The 17,396-nt window shown below is 28.5% G+C and overlaps 1 pseudogene; it reads left to right on the top strand.

The window, feature by feature from the left end:
• The first annotated feature begins 1,091 nt into the window (after window positions 1-1,091).
• Window positions 1,092-17,396, top strand: part of LOC140674183 (uncharacterized) — a 257,866-nt pseudogene continuing 241,561 nt past the window's right edge.

The following is a 17,396-nucleotide window of genomic DNA, read 5'->3' as shown; positions in this document are numbered from 1 at the left end:
ATAATTGATCCATACCCTCTCAAAGGGGGGAGTATGGTGCGACGATAAATAATAATATTAGTGGGCCCACTACCGATTTCGACGTTCGACGCGCTCGTCGAATGCTAACATGCGTCATTTTAAATATGCCGCTAAACGAGCACTATAATCCACCGACGAAACCCACACGCGCAAGATCGAGAGCCAATCGGGGACGCCCGCGACGGCATCTCCCACCCGAGGTGAGGAAACTCGAAATCACTCTGCTGCTTCGATCCAAGATCGACAGATCAGAGAGAGTTTTTTTTTGTCGGTGAAATATCGATACGAATAAATTCAGTTCTTTATATATCAAGAGGCCGAGTCCTCTCTTGTAACGAGGCCAAGTCCTCTCTTGTAACGAGGCCGAGTCCTCTCTTGTAACGAGGCCAAGTCCTCTCTTGTATTAAGGCCGAGTCCTATCTTATATATCGAAAGGCCGAGTCCTCTCTTACACCAAGTGTTAAATAAAGAATCTATTAACCGAAAATAGTATGTGAAAATTAACAACCCTCACGTACAAAACTCCAATATACTTATTATATAAGAAATAATCTTATATCTATGTATGAAAAGATTAACGATATTCGGCTAATGTATGTGTCCTCAAAAAGAGAATTATTGTTTAAACTGATAGATGCGGTAAACTTTTATCGATAACAAAGAAAATTTTTTAAGAAATATAATATTTGTAATATTTGTAATTTGTTAAAAATATTGTAATATTTGTAATATATAAAATGTAATTTTATTATTGGTATCTTACATTTATTATAAGATGTTTATGATGAAACTATGTGAAAAAAGATTAGATTTTTTCGTACAAGAAAAAAATAAAAATATTAACATTATAATTTAATATTTACCAGTTTCTTGTATGTTGACAGTGATTTATTTACAGTATATATTATCTAATTTACGTTAATATGAGATTTTTGGTAATCCCTTCTGCATATAATGTCCCATCAATTAAGAAGAGTTGTTGAATAAATTGATCTAGAAAATATTTTAAATTAAATTACTTTTCTGTGTTTTGCTAAATTTTTAACTAAATTTGCTTCATAAACGAAATAATGGCTACGATAATGAACTTACCTGAGGAAGTGATATGTATTATATTTTACAACGACATCACTATTAAGGATATCATTAACTTCAGATGTGTGTGCAAGATATTTCAACACGTAGTCAAATACAACAAGTTTATGAAGAAAAAGTTTTTTCAAAGGTAATTACTTGTTAATTAGGTAATTTTTTGCAATTTAATTTCATTAACATACCAATTATACAATCAACTCTGAAATAAATATATTTTATAATACATATAAAAAATTAATACAATAATACATATAAAAAATATATAAAATATAATAAACAATTTAAAAAAGTTAAGAAACGGATCAATGAAAGTTGAATCACATAAAAAGCGCGAACAATTATTTTCAATAAATTTTTTCATCAATTAGATTTAGCCTTTAATTAAGGAATAGTTAAATTTTGTATTTCCTTTATAAGCGAAAAATGTTTAAAAATAGCTTATATCTATTTTTCTGTTTCTTTAATTTTATTAGCCAGTTTTAATAATTTAATTATTTTATTTAATTATGTTATTAAATAACTCATTAAACTGATGTTTAATAAATACACGGAATATAAAAGTTAATTTGTTATATTTACTAGAATATGGCTGCCATGCTGTCCATAGTTTACACTTTACATAATTGTATATTGTTAGTGTGTAAATTTTAATTATAGTTTAATTTTAAGATTGTATACCTCACACTATATATTGTATTAAAATAAAACAAGAATGTCGATAATTTGATTAATTACGTATATTACACAATTTAAACAATATAATTCTTGGAAAACTTGTTACTAATGCAATAATTTAGCGTTTTTTATAAATTTACGATAATATTATTTATTTCAATTTCAGATGGCCTACAGCGAGAAAACTCTATAACAAGAAGCTTAAGGAAAATGAACAGAAAGCGTCTGGAACGAATGAACAGAAAAATAAAGAAAGTTTGAACTTTATAGAAATAGGAATGAATTGGGCGAGACGATTACGAAATTCCATGCTTCAAAAAATTCAAGAATATTATGAACGCGATACATTAATGAAAAATTCAACATATAACCCTTACATGTTTGAATTAGATAAAGATATGTCGTGTCTATTGAGAAAGGATGAGGATTATATCAAAATTTGTTTCTATATTGATGAGATAAATTAAAAATTTGCTCCTTGAATTTTCACGGTAAAATTATATTAATTAAAGTACAAGTAACTTTACGGACTAACATATATATTACACAGTTAATATGTAATTTTTTCAGAAAAACTGTTTACGATCTAACAGAAAAATATTACTATGTACAACTTTTTAACTTTCTGAGAGGTGATATGCGGGCGATAAAATTAATAAAATTTAAAGCGCAACCTCACAAAGTGCAACTACTAGAACGAAGTGCTACTTTTGTAGCACAAGAAACATTACAGCCTCAAAAGGAAATATTTTACTTGTCCGTAACAGCAATACTAGATAGTATGGCACTAGAAGTATTGAATAGCCTCAGAGAGAAACATCTCGACCGTTCAATATTCTCGACGTCTGCAGAAAATTTTTCCTATTGGAAAAAGAACAATATCGACGATAATCATTGGAATGAAGCCGAAGGAACTCAGATTATGAACACTCGAGGAATATATATTCGGCAAATTAAACTTTCGACCAAACAAAGTGGCAAACACAGATTGGAATACACAATTAAAATACCATTGTATAGATAATGTAAGTACTATTGATTATAATGTATTATAGAAATATGGCCAATTATACTGTGAACATAGTCATGTCGTTGTAATCTTAGAAATACTTTCCCTCTAATTAATTTCTGCATTGTAACTTTTGACATAGGTCTTAAAACATAAATATGGTCAAGAAATAATAATATATATATCATAGCGTTGCCAGAAGACTTGGTCTACGTTGCGATCTAATAAAGGGATATCCCGGTAAGAACATCTGTCTATTTTGGAAACCAAGATAGTAAGTATAATATCAAATTTGAAATTATTTGAATCATTCGATATTTTTATTCTTGCCATACACACACGCATACAAATATTATTTTATATTGTTTACAGTGACACAAATAGTTCAAAAAATTTAAGATATTTTAGAATAAATTTTGAAAAATTCCCAGATTGTTTTATCAAGTACCGTTTTACAAAATTGGAAATAATAGAAGCTAAAAAGGTTGGTAATTACTCATACTTAATTTTTATCAATTTTAATATTAATTTACGTAATATTAAAATTAAACAGATAGACTTGTAGTAGTAGTAAAAGTCGAGCGGGAGGGGCTTGGACAGACCCCTAAGGTCACCTAGATCTGAAACAGATTGCACAATATATAATTTTTTCGTTTGTAATCGGAACATTATTTATACATTTAAATTATTTTTTATTGTAAATGCTACACCGAAAAAATCATATTCTCATTTTAAGAATATACCACTTATTTTTAGAATATCTTCCTCTAAAATAAGAGCCAAGAGGATTTTCTTAACTAAAGACAGAAATCCTCTAAAAAATAGAAATGTATTAGATATTCTTAATATGTAAGAATATATATACACTTCTAGTCTTGAGGCTTTCGTGACCATTAGAATTGTCTAAACTGGGGACTTCCGGATGGATGCCGCGTGATTGAACAGCGTAATGCACACAATGACGTTTCGCAAACATTGCACTTTGCATCTTCAGGGCTGAGCCCCGATACTGAGCTCTCTTGGATTGGGGTTCTTATATTTTGCGAAAGGTTTTTCTATCTACGGGAAAAATATACCGTTATGCCCTCTAGTGGTGTAAGCGCAAATAGGCTTAATTTGTATGATACAATTTAAGAATATTTTCTTTATTTCATATACTATTCTTAACAAAAAATCATTAGAAGGGAATATTCTGAATTTTTTAGAATATTTTATTGGAGGAAAGCTTTAGAAGGAATTCTTCTAAAATAGAGAATACAATTTTTTCGGTGTACACATACTACCGATTATGATCCTGTATAATGAAAATTTGTGGAAAGTGAATAGTGCAGACTTATCACTAGAACTTTACAGTAATCTCAACTGGAATATGAATTTAAGAGATTGGAGTACGAATTTTAAAAAAATTGGACCACACTGTATTGTGCGTAAGCACTACACATGCTATATATTAATAATAATAATAATAATCAAAAACCTTCTTTCTGATAACATACAATTACATAAAAATTATAGTTTTTTATAATTTGACTAGTTGTAATTTAACTTTTTATAAATGTTTATATAAGAATTACTTGACAAGAAATATATCAATTAAAACAATTGAATTTTTTTACAATAGATATACATAAATATAATGTAAACGTAATTTTATACAATAATATCTTATACAATCTTAATAAATATATAATGTGTACATAATTAAATTAAATTTTATTATAAATATAAATTTAATTTTATCCAATAATCTTTTTTATAATTGTTTTCTTTTTCTTTTTTTATATATTATATTTTAGGATTTATATATAATTTATATTTAATGATTTCTTTTTATTTCTCTGAAAAAATATTACATTATTTTTATATTTTTTCTCTTAAATTTAAATTTAATTTTATAGCTTTAGATTTAATTTTATTAAATTTTATTTTCTTTTCCAATACCCTAATAGCCATAGCAGACCAAATAGACCTCACTCTACTTGCTGGTTACACTAGCAAAAATACATGATAAAGCGATTTGGGGATCCTAATTGGGAATTCGCAGTAAGATTTAGGAAATCACGATCATATATATTTTTTACGCCTTTTCGCCAGTTTACCATTTTGACCACGTATTATATTTTTCCAGACAGTTGGACCTACCTTTGTTGCTCCTGGCTATAGTTATTTTAACTCGATTTCTGCGAGCCAAGAATTCAGGAAGAAAAGTAACTTCTTCTACTGCCGGTAATAATTATCACCGGCAAATAAGACGACTTATATTTATTTAGGATCGTATGATATTATAATACAATCGTTTTGTAAATGCGTATCATTAATCGTCGAAAGTTGCAAAAGATATATAACAAATATAATCATGTATATACCGAAAAAATTGTACTCTAAATTTAGACTTTATAAACCTTCTTAATAGATATTCTTAATAAATAAGAATAATTTTTTACCGTGATATATTTTAAAACACTTTATTTATAATGAAATTAAAACTATTATATATATTAATATATTATATATATTTAACTTGTCAAAATTTAAATAAATAGCAAATGTCCATTTGTAAAATTGCTTTTTTTTTTGTTATTGGGATTCATAATCTCAAATATTAAATAATATAATGATAAGAAAATATTCTATTCAGTATATATATTCTTATGTGCTAAGAATATCTGAAAGTACTCTTTAGAAGATTTCTCTCTTAAACTAATTGTAAGAAGATCTTCTTAATGTTTATTTTAAAGAAATATATTATAAAGTTAAATGAAATATTCTTAAGCTGAGAATATAATTTTTTCGGTGTATGTAAAATATATTAGCATGCATATCAATCCCTCTGTCGGCGGGTCATTAAACATTTGTATCTTTAAAATTGTTTTATAAAAATCTAATATATATAATTAAAATAAATATTTCATGTATATCTTGCATAAAATTGGAATAAATCATATATTTTTATTTTTTAAATATTTTTCTTTTTCTTTCAATTTTAATATACAAATGGTATATCTATTTTAACAAAAGTTAAAAAAAAAGTAAATGAAAAATGTAATATAAAATTTTCTCTTGGAATACGTACAAAAAGAAATTTTTTTAAAATTTAAAATTGACCCAGAGTACGGCATGCATGCATTCCGCCGTCCGAGGGTTAAAGCAACGAATTTATCTACAATCTACATCTTTATCTACAAGTCTATTACATCTACAAATACTACATCTACAAATCTCTATACAAATCCGTTGCTTTAAAATATAATAAAAGCTTTTTATCACTCACCGACACTGATGTGCAACAGCGGAGTTGTTGATATTGAATCTATATACGTTGTCTGTAACATACAAATATAAAATATAAATTATAGCAGCGCTTAAAATAATTAATATTCAAGAATTTATTATTATATATACTCATCAAATTATTATTATGTACTCATCAAATTTTATATTTAATGCGTACAATAATAAGCAGATATATAAATATCGAATTATATAATTAAAAAATAGAACTATTTTTTAAATAAATAGACTTTTATAAGATTTATGTAAAAGTATTTATCTCTGAGTTTCTCTTGTTGAAATCAATCAACTAAATAAACCGAATTAAATCATATACGTGATTTATAATAATTAATCTACAAATAATAATATATAAATTATATTTACCCTGGGGTTGCTCCGCCGATGCAGGATGCCTCTCCTAGGGCTCCTCCTGCTCCTCTCAGGTTGTAAGGGACGTCAGGAACTATTGTTTTTTATACGTGCGCGATATACTTTTTTTAATTTGTTGAAACGGCACAAAAATAAAATCGCGCAATATTTTAAACCGTACGAAAGTAAAAACGCGCGATAGTTTGAACGGCACTTCCGCACTTTTACGCGCGATACTTTGACGGCACTCCCGAATTTTGAAATCGAAAATCCCATTTCATCACGCACGAGAATCATACTTGAAGTCGACAAGTCGGGCGCCATCAAACTCCGAGCAAGAGTTAAGTCCGAATCGGAAGAGGACGGAAGATCGAGGGAATCGATCGCGAATGGGGTACGCTCGATTCTCGTTCGTGCAGTTCCGCATCTCAGACCGACTCAAACTCATTAGGCACGATTTCGGATGAGCATATGTGTCTATCATACAGACAGTCCACATGATACGTCATAGGGCTGGTAGACGGATCAAGAGGAACACCCATTTCATGAATGTTCAACAATCTGAACATTTATCAACTGGATTGGACCTCTTTACTGAGCGTAAATCATGACCTAAATCCTCCAGTCGACGTCCTCAATGCGATACGTCGTATTGCTGGTAAACGGTACAAGAAAAGGGACCCATCAACGATTTATTCCAACAATTGACCGACCTCTAATCGACTAGAACCAAAACTCGTTGCCGAAGCACAGACCGTGCTCTCAACAACCGATTATCAAGCGTTAGCTCAATATTAACCGCGCGTTCAGGTATCTCTCTATACTGAACATACGTCTTACGCGGCCGGCATTCGCCTCAGCCGCGATACTGAGGCGTGTAAACGTTGTTGCCCAGTAAGAAATGACGATTTAAAAAATGCAAATTAAACGCCGATAAACGACATCCATTTGACAACATCTTCCTCAATCAATCATTTTTCACTGGAAAGCAACGCTGAGAGAATCCCAGTTAGTCGGCATCAAATACGATCCCCGATAACATAATTTCGTGATCGAAATCAGGAAATATGAACGAAAACACGACCGCGATCGCGATGAAGCCGAGAACCGAGAGCCGAGAGCCGAGACGAATGTCAAAAACAATAGCGCGCTATATGTCACCAAGGTCGAATGTTATTATTTTATTTCGAAATCATTTTAGACGTATTTTAACACGTTAAGATTTATCGTAATATTATTGCATATTATTCGTATTATTATTACGTTTATTATCGTCGCGAGAAACGTGTACGGCGCGCTCGACCTCGAGGTGACCGAACGCGAGGCGCACGTGCCGGCGCCGGCGCCGACATCGGAGTAAAAACACGTGCGCACACTACGACAGCCGGAGTAAGAATGAATGACTCATGGCTGTCACTAGTCACGTACGCCGTACGCGCCGGGCTCCCCTCTCTTACTATGGAATGCGTGACGTCAAAGACAAGGTCGAGTATGCTCATTCTCTCTCTCTCTTTCTCCTCGTGCCAGACAATAACAAATACGCGCTATACTACGTGATATAATTTAACTCGTTGAAATATGTACAATCAAATGATTCTAAAATACATATAAAATTCATTAACTAAAATAATATTATTATTCGATTTAATGAGATATATTTAAAATACATGAAACGCGATTACGAAATTTGTAAATTACTTTAACGAAAGCAATCTTATAACTTACTGTATGACTATTATAATTGCACGATTTATTTATTATATTCGTAAAAAATTATATCAATGATATGTGTGTGTGTGTGAACAATTATTTGTAAAAGCGATAGAAATTTATATTATAGATATACACATATATTTATAGACGTATAATAATTAAATATAAATTAATAATAAAAAATATGCACAAATTTACTGTCTGTACTTATTACATTTACTAAATATGTATAACTCTTTGTAATTATAGAAATTTGTCATATTATATTAAATAAATATTAATATATTAAATGTTCTCTCTTTCATCGTAGCTATATAATTATTTATTTATATATATATTACGTACGTTTGTTTTTTTTCTATCAGAAAAAGAAAAAGAAAGAGAGAAAAGAACAGATATTCTATCATTAAAATTAATGTATTAAATACAATGTATTAATATTTTAATATTTGTTTATTATAAAGAAGTTTTTTATTAGATATGCCTGTTTTTATTATAGCTTATACTATTTAATTTATTCGATTAAAATATGAATTTTTATTAATTAAATATTTTACATAAATATCGGCAATGTACTTCACGAGCAATATCTTAAAACGCTCGAAAATTCGCTTCTGAATGATTAGGAAAACATATTTCGTAAAGAAGGTATCGCTAGAGGCAAGGTCGGCGGCAAGGTCGGCGGCGAGAGCGATACTTTCTTTGCGAAATATATTCTCCTAGTAACTCAGAATAAAAATTTCCGAGCGTATCGCTTGAACTGAATTATTTCACGATCTCTCCTCGCAAAATATTTTCTAATAATTCAGAGAGGAATTTTCTAAAATATTTGACGGCATATTATTATTGTTCGATATGCATAATAACTACTGCAGCATACTTTTTTGCGAAATATATTCTCCTAATAAGAAATGAAATATATTAAAAGATATGTTATTACTTGTGAACTGCATTTCTTTTACCTTGTTAAAGAATTGAGTTTTAAGAGCTGAAAATACTTTTATTCATTAGCAGTAATAATCAATTATTTCACATTTATATTGTATGATCGTCTAGAGGAGAAATTTATATGATTTTCGCATTATGTCATACGAACAATCGCAATATTTTTGCAATATATCTTATTACTTAAATATTAAAGACATTTTTTATATTTCGCGGTGCACTATATTTAAAAATCTTATTAATGAACTGATTATGTTTTAAGACTTTTTATGTACATATTGATATATAAAAATATTATCGATTCCGCGACAGTCAACTGATCGTGGACAGCATTACCAATCTTTATACATATTGTTTTATTAATAAAAATCAGAAAGACGAACTTTCGAGAATGTTAAATGACGCATATTACTAATCGCGCACAAGTATGCCAACTGCATAATTGGCGTTAATTAGCAGTAATTAATAAAGTTTTCTCTTTTCCCGAAATTAGTATATTAAACGGATTCTGTTGTTAAAATTGTAATAAACCAAATAAGTGAATTAAACGTGTCAAACTGTTGAATAAAATTATAATAATTAAATAAAATAAAATTATATTAAATACATATAAATAATATGTATTTATATATATTCTAATATAAATATATATAAAATATAATTTTTCAATCATTCAATAAAATCATTTAATTTTGTGCTTATATATACATTACTCCACTATATGTATATACTAAATACTAAAGTAAAAAAGGCTACGCGCTATTAATAATATGTAATAAAACATACTAATATAAATCCATATTGTTTCATATTTTGAGTAATAATAACTCAGAAGCGAATTTTTGAGCGTTTTAAGATACATTACTGCTCGTGAAGTACATTGCCGATATCTATGTAAAATATTTTATTAATAAAAATTGAACTTTGGAGGATATTAGAAGACACATATTATTAATCGCGTACAAGTATGTCAATTGCATAATCGACAATAATTAACAGTAATTAATAAAGTTTTTTTGCCGAAATTAGTGTCAAACATATTCTGTTGTTAAAATAAACTAAATAGATGTATTAAACGTGTTAAACTGATGAATAATATTATAATAATTAAATAAAATAAAATTATTAATATGTATATATATATATATATATATATATATATATATAAAGTTACTATAGAAGAATATAATATGTTGGATTATATGTTTCATATTTAAACAAAAGTAGAGATATGTTTCTTATATACATATTTAGTATTAACAGTTATACATATATAACATTAAAAATTGACAAAACACAACGATGAATTATATTCTCTCTTAATCTCTCTCTCTCTCTCTCTCTCTCTCTCTCTTTCTTTTTTCAAAAACAAGCAATTTATTTTATGATATTTAATTTTATAAATACTTATATTATTAATAAAAAAGTTGATGCGAGACGCTTTCTGTAACAACTAATCGTGATTCGAAAAGAATAGGAAAATTACTTATCAAAATTAATTAACCGAAATCATTGTTGCAAGAGACTCTTATATAATATATGAATACATAATTATAATATAATTTTATTTTATTTAATTACTGTAATTCTATTCATCAGTTGATTCATTTAATTCATCTATTTGTCGCTTTGAATTTATAATTTTAATAGCAGGACGTTTGATATATTAATTTCGGGAAATAAAACTTTATTAATTACTGTTAATTAATGCCGATTATGCAATTGACATACTCATACGCGATTAATAATAGGTGTCTTTTAATATCCTCAAAAGTTCAATTTTTATTAATAAAATATTTTATATAAATATCGGCAACATACTTCACGAGCAGTAATGTATTTTAAAACGCTCGAAAATTCGCTTCTGAATGAATAGGAGAAACATATTTCGCAAAGAAGGTATCGTTCTTCCCGCGGATTTTAGCGATACCTTTGCGAATCATGTTTTCTTAATCATTCAGAAGCGGATTTTCGAGCGTTTTAAGATACATTATTGCTCGTGAAGTTCATTGCTGATATTTATGTAAAATATTTAATTAATAAAAATTCATATTTTAATCAAATAAATTAAATAGTATAAGCTATAATAAAAACAGGCACATCTAATAAAAACATTTTTATAATAAACAAATATTAAAATATTAATAAATTGTATTTAATACATTAATTTTTAGTGATAGAATAACTGTTCTTTTCTTTCTTTCTTTTTCTTTTTCTGATAGAAAAAAAACAAACATACGTAATATATATATAAATGAATAATTATATAGTTATATAGTATGAAAGAGAGAACATTTATTGGTAAAATATCCTGTTTAGGGGAGGATGCTCCAATGTCCTTGATCTTGACATATGTTGTCAAGGTCATCACCCTGAGTAACGCTTAAAAGGTTTTAGCCGTCGCTCGTTGTTCACTAAAAAGTTACATACAAAAATTGTTAAAAATTGACGTTTTTCCAATTATTTTATCAAATACTGGAAATTTAAAAAAATGTTTCAAATAAAAGTTGTAAGTCTCTTCAAAATACACGTTTTATATCCTATCCATTTTTATTATACGAGTGATAGTTTTCAAGAAAAACAAAAATAAGACTACAAACCTCATACAATATTAATTATAACATAATATATAATATAGTCCCACTGTATCCGCGCGTACACTTTCCTACCCACACAACAAATGAGTTGGGTTAGGTTATTTTTTCTGGAAGTGGTATATGAGGTTTATAGTCTTTATCATTGTTTTTCTCGAAAACTATCACTCGTATAATAAAAATGGATAGGATATAAAACGTGTATTTTGAAGAGATTTACAATTTTTATTTGAAACATTTTTTTAAATTTTCAGTATTTGATAAAATTATTGCAAAAAACGTCAATTTTGTATGTAACTTTTTAGTAAACCACGAGCGACGGCTAAAACCTTTTAAGCGTTACTGAGGGTGATGACCTTGACAACATATGTCAAGGTCAAAGACATCATCCCCTAAACAGGATATTTACCTATTTATTTAATATAATATGACAAATTTCTATAATTACAAAGAGTTATACATATTTAGTAAATGTAATAAGTACAGACAGTAAATTTGTGCATATTTTTTATTATTAATTTATATTTAATTATTATACGTCTATAAATATATGTGTATATCTATAATATAAATTTCTATCGCTTTTACAAATAATTGTTCACACACACACACATATCATTGATATAATTTTTTACGAATATAATAAATAAATCGTGCAATTATAATAGTCATACAGTAAGTTATAAGATTGCTTTCGTTAAAGTAATTTACAAATTTCGTAATCGCGTTTCATGTATTTTAAATATATCTCATTAAATCGAATAATAATATTATTTTAGTTAATGAATTTTATATGTATTTTAGAATCATTTGATTGTACATATTTCAACGAGTTAAATTATATCACGTAGTATAGCGCGTATTTGTTATTGTCTGGCACGAGGAGAAAGAGAGAGAGAGAATGAGCATACTCGACCTTGTCTTTGACGTCACGCATTCCATAGTAAAGAGAGGGGAGCCCGGCGCGTACGGCGTACGTGACTAGTGACAGCCATGAGTCATTCATTCTTACTCCGGCTGTCGTAGTGTGCGCACGTGTTTTTACTCCGATGTCGGCGCCGGCGCCGGCACGTGCGCCTCGCGTTCGGTCACCTCGAGGTCGAGCGCGCCGTACACGTTTCTCGCGACGATAATAAACGTAATAATAATACGAATAATATGCAATAATATTACGATAAATCTTAACGTGTTAAAATACGTCTAAAATGATTTCGAAATAAAATAATAACATTCGACCTTGGTGACATATAGCGCGCTATTGTTTTTGACATTCGTCTCGGCTCTCGGCTCTCGGTTCTCGGCTTCATCGCGATCGCGGTCGTGTTTTCGTTCATATTTCCTGATTTCGATCACGAAATTATGTTATCGGGGATCGTATTTGATGCCGACTAACTGGGATTCTCTCAGCGTTGCTTTCCAGTGAAAAATGATTGATTGAGGAAGATGTTGTCAAATGGATGTCGTTTATCGGCGTTTAATTTGCATTTTTTCAATCGTCATTTCTTACTGGGCAACAACGTTTACACGCCTCAGTATCGCGGCTGAGGCGAATGCCGGCCGCGTAAGACGTATGTTCAGTATAGAGAGATACCTGAACGCGCGGTTAATATTGAGCTAACGCTTGATAATCGGTTGTTGAGAGCACGGTCTGTGCTTCGGCAACGAGTTTTGGTTCTAGTCGATTAGAGGTCGGTCAATTGTTGGAATAAATCGTTGATGGGTCCCTTTTCTTGTACCGTTTACCAGCAATACGACGTATCGCATTGAGGACGTCGACTGGAGGATTTAGGTCATGATTTACGCTCAGTAAAGAGGTCCAATCCAGTTGATAAATGTTCAGATTGTTGAACATTCATGAAATGGGTGTTCCTCTTGATCCGTCTACCAGCCCTATGACGTATCATGTGGACTGTCTGTATGATAGACACATATGCTCATCCGAAATCGTGCCTAATGAGTTTGAGTCGGTCTGAGATGCGGAACTGCACGAACGAGAATCGAGCGTACCCCATTCGCGATCGATTCCCTCGATCTTCCGTCCTCTTCCGATTCGGACTTAACTCTTGCTCGGAGTTTGATGGCGCCCGACTTGTCGACTTCAAGTATGATTCTCGTGCGTGATGAAATGGGATTTTCGATTTCAAAATTCGGGAGTGCCGTCAAAGTATCGCGCGTAAAAGTGCGGAAGTGCCGTTCAAACTATCGCGCGTTTTTACTTTCGTACGGTTTAAAATATTGCGCGATTTTATTTTTGTGCCGTTTCAACAAATTAAAAAAAGTATATCGCGCACGTATAAAAAACAATAGTTCCTGACGTCCCTTACAACCTGAGAGGAGCAGGAGGAGCCCTAGGAGAGGCATCCTGCATCGGCGGAGCAACCCCAGGGTAAATATAATTTATATATTATTATTTGTAGATTAATTATTATAAATCACGTATATGATTTAATTCGGTTTATTTAGTTGATTGATTTCAACAAGAGAAACTCAGAGATAAATACTTTTACATAAATCTTATAAAAGTCTATTTATTTAAAAAATAGTTCTATTTTTTAATTATATAATTCGATATTTATATATCTGCTTATTATTGTACGCATTAAATATAAAATTTGATGAGTACATAATAATAATTTGATGAGTATATATAATAATAAATTCTTGAATATTAATTATTTTAAGCGCTGCTATAATTTATATTTTATATTTGTATGTTACAGACAACGTATATAGATTCAATATCAACAACTCCGCTGTTGCACATCAGTGTCGGTGAGTGATAAAAAGCTTTTATTATATTTTAAAGCAACGGATTTGTATAGAGATTTGTAGATGTAGTATTTGTAGATGTAATAGACTTGTAGATAAAGATGTAGATTGTAGATAAATTCGTTGCTTTAACCCTCGGACGGCGGAATGCATGCATGCCGTACTCTGGGTCAATTTTAAATTTTAAAAAAATTTCTTTTTGTACGTATTCCAAGAGAAAATTTTATATTACATTTTTCATTTACTTTTTTTTTAACTTTTGTTAAAATAGATATACCATTTGTATATTAAAATTGAAAGAAAAAGAAAAATATTTAAAAAATAAAAATATATGATTTATTCCAATTTTATGCAAGATATACATGAAATATTTATTTTAATTATATATATTAGATTTTTATAAAACAATTTTAAAGATACAAATGTTTAATGACCCGCCGACAGAGGGATTGATATGCATGCTAATATATTTTACATACACCGAAAAAATTATATTCTCAGCTTAAGAATATTTCATTTAACTTTATAATATATTTCTTTAAAATAAACATTAAGAAGATCTTCTTACAATTAGTTTAAGAGAGAAATCTTCTAAAGAGTACTTTCAGATATTCTTAGCACATAAGAATATATATACTGAATAGAATATTTTCTTATCATTATATTATTTAATATTTGAGATTATGAATCCCAATAACAAAAAAAAAAGCAATTTTACAAATGGACATTTGCTATTTATTTAAATTTTGACAAGTTAAATATATATAATATATTAATATATATAATAGTTTTAATTTCATTATAAATAAAGTGTTTTAAAATATATCACGGTAAAAAATTATTCTTATTTATTAAGAATATCTATTAAGAAGGTTTATAAAGTCTAAATTTAGAGTACAATTTTTTCGGTATATACATGATTATATTTGTTATATATCTTTTGCAACTTTCGACGACTAATGATACGCATTTACAAAACGATTGTATTATAATATCATACGATCTTAAATAAATATAAGTCGTCTTATTTGCCGGTGATAATTATTACCGGCAGTAGAAGAAGTTACTTTTCTTCCTGAATTCTTGGCTCGCAGAAATCGAGTTAAAATAACTATAGCCAGGAGCAACAAAGGTAGGTCCAACTGTCTGGAAAAATATAATACGTGGTCAAAATGGTAAACTGGCGAAAAGGCGTAAAAAATATATATGATCGTGATTTCCTAAATCTTACTGCGAATTCCCAATTAGGATCCCCAAATCGCTTTATCATGTATTTTTGCTAGTGTAACCAGCAAGTAGAGTGAGGTCTATTTGGTCTGCTATGGCTATTAGGGTATTGGAAAAGAAAATAAAATTTAATAAAATTAAATCTAAAGCTATAAAATTAAATTTAAATTTAAGAGAAAAAATATAAAAATAATGTAATATTTTTTCAGAGAAATAAAAAGAAATCATTAAATATAAATTATATATAAATCCTAAAATATAATATATAAAAAAAGAAAAAGAAAACAATTATAAAAAAGATTATTGAATAAAATTAAATTTATATTTATAATAAAATTTAATTTAATTATGTACACATTATATATTTATTAAGATTGTATAAGATATTATTGTATAAAATTACGTTTACATTATATTTATGTATATCTATTGTAAAAAAATTCAATTGTAAATTACACGAAATTGAAAAACCATGTACAATAACACAAAATTTCATTAAAATTCTAGATTCTCTTAATTGAGAGAAACGTAATTTATTAATAATTCTTTTGGTCGTGATAGACTATCAGCTACGTTTGATCTAAAAGCTTCTAATAAATTTTATATTGGACGTAGGTATATTGAACATTTTCGTGTAATAAATTATTTTGTACACTATTAAATTTCAAATTATATGTTGTAATAAATTGTGTATCCTATTTTGTAAAATATATTTGTAAATATATTGTAAAATATATAATTAATTTTATGTGTAGTATAAAATTACTTATATAATATGTATTTTGTAACACATTTTATAATATACTCTCTTGTTAAATGTTTTATATTAAATTTTATATCATACTTTGTAATATATATTTATGACATAATTAATTCTATGTGTAACACACATATAATACATATTTGTGTATATAAATGTATTACAAAATATAAGGTTTCTTTTCAGAATATGCACTTTGAGAAACATAAGGGTTTTTAGTGGGTATACCACTTTTTATAGACGGGGGGGGAGTCTCACACTCCCTCGCTAGACCGATCGACGAGGAGTGCGTAATGCATTTTCCTCTTAAAAAGAAACCAAACTGGAATAAAATATAAATAATAATCTAATAATAATTTTATAATAATCTGAGAACTCAAAGAGAAATGTGTTGAACACATAAACGTCTAAATACATTTAATATGCTGCTATGAAAACTGTAGTAAAAAATTTATGACTAGAATGGAACATAAATTTTTTTTATTTTATAATTATATATTATTTATAGATATAAAGAAAATTATCTACATTAATAAAATCTTTTTCTATAATTTTTTCTGCTGTGAAAAATTAACTTCACGATGAGAATTGTCCTCTCTGTGATAAATTCGGTTTTCCCCTTTCTCTGACTTATTTTTCTTTTTTAGGATATATCTTTGTCTTTGTGTTATTTAAGCTTAAGTATCATTCATGGTGTTGACCGTTTAAAAAACGTTATTACATCATTACATTCACAATTTTTTTTCGGTCGCTTCTTTTCATAAAACTATTATGACTTTTATAAAAATGTACAAATGGATTATTCATTCGACTTAATGTTTTTGACACTGATGAGAGTCCAAACAAAGACGTTTGTTATTTGCTCTTTTTCAAAATTTTTGTAAAATCTGATGTCTCTTACTATTTTTATATAATAATTAAAGTTGTTGCACATTAAGAATTTTTT

Source organism: Anoplolepis gracilipes, chromosome 15 (assembly GCF_047496725.1).
Source record: "Anoplolepis gracilipes chromosome 15, ASM4749672v1, whole genome shotgun sequence".
Lineage (NCBI taxonomy): Eukaryota > Metazoa > Arthropoda > Insecta > Hymenoptera > Formicidae > Anoplolepis > Anoplolepis gracilipes.
The sequence above is the reverse complement of the archived record's forward strand: the minus strand, read 5'-3'. Positions and strand labels throughout refer to the sequence as shown.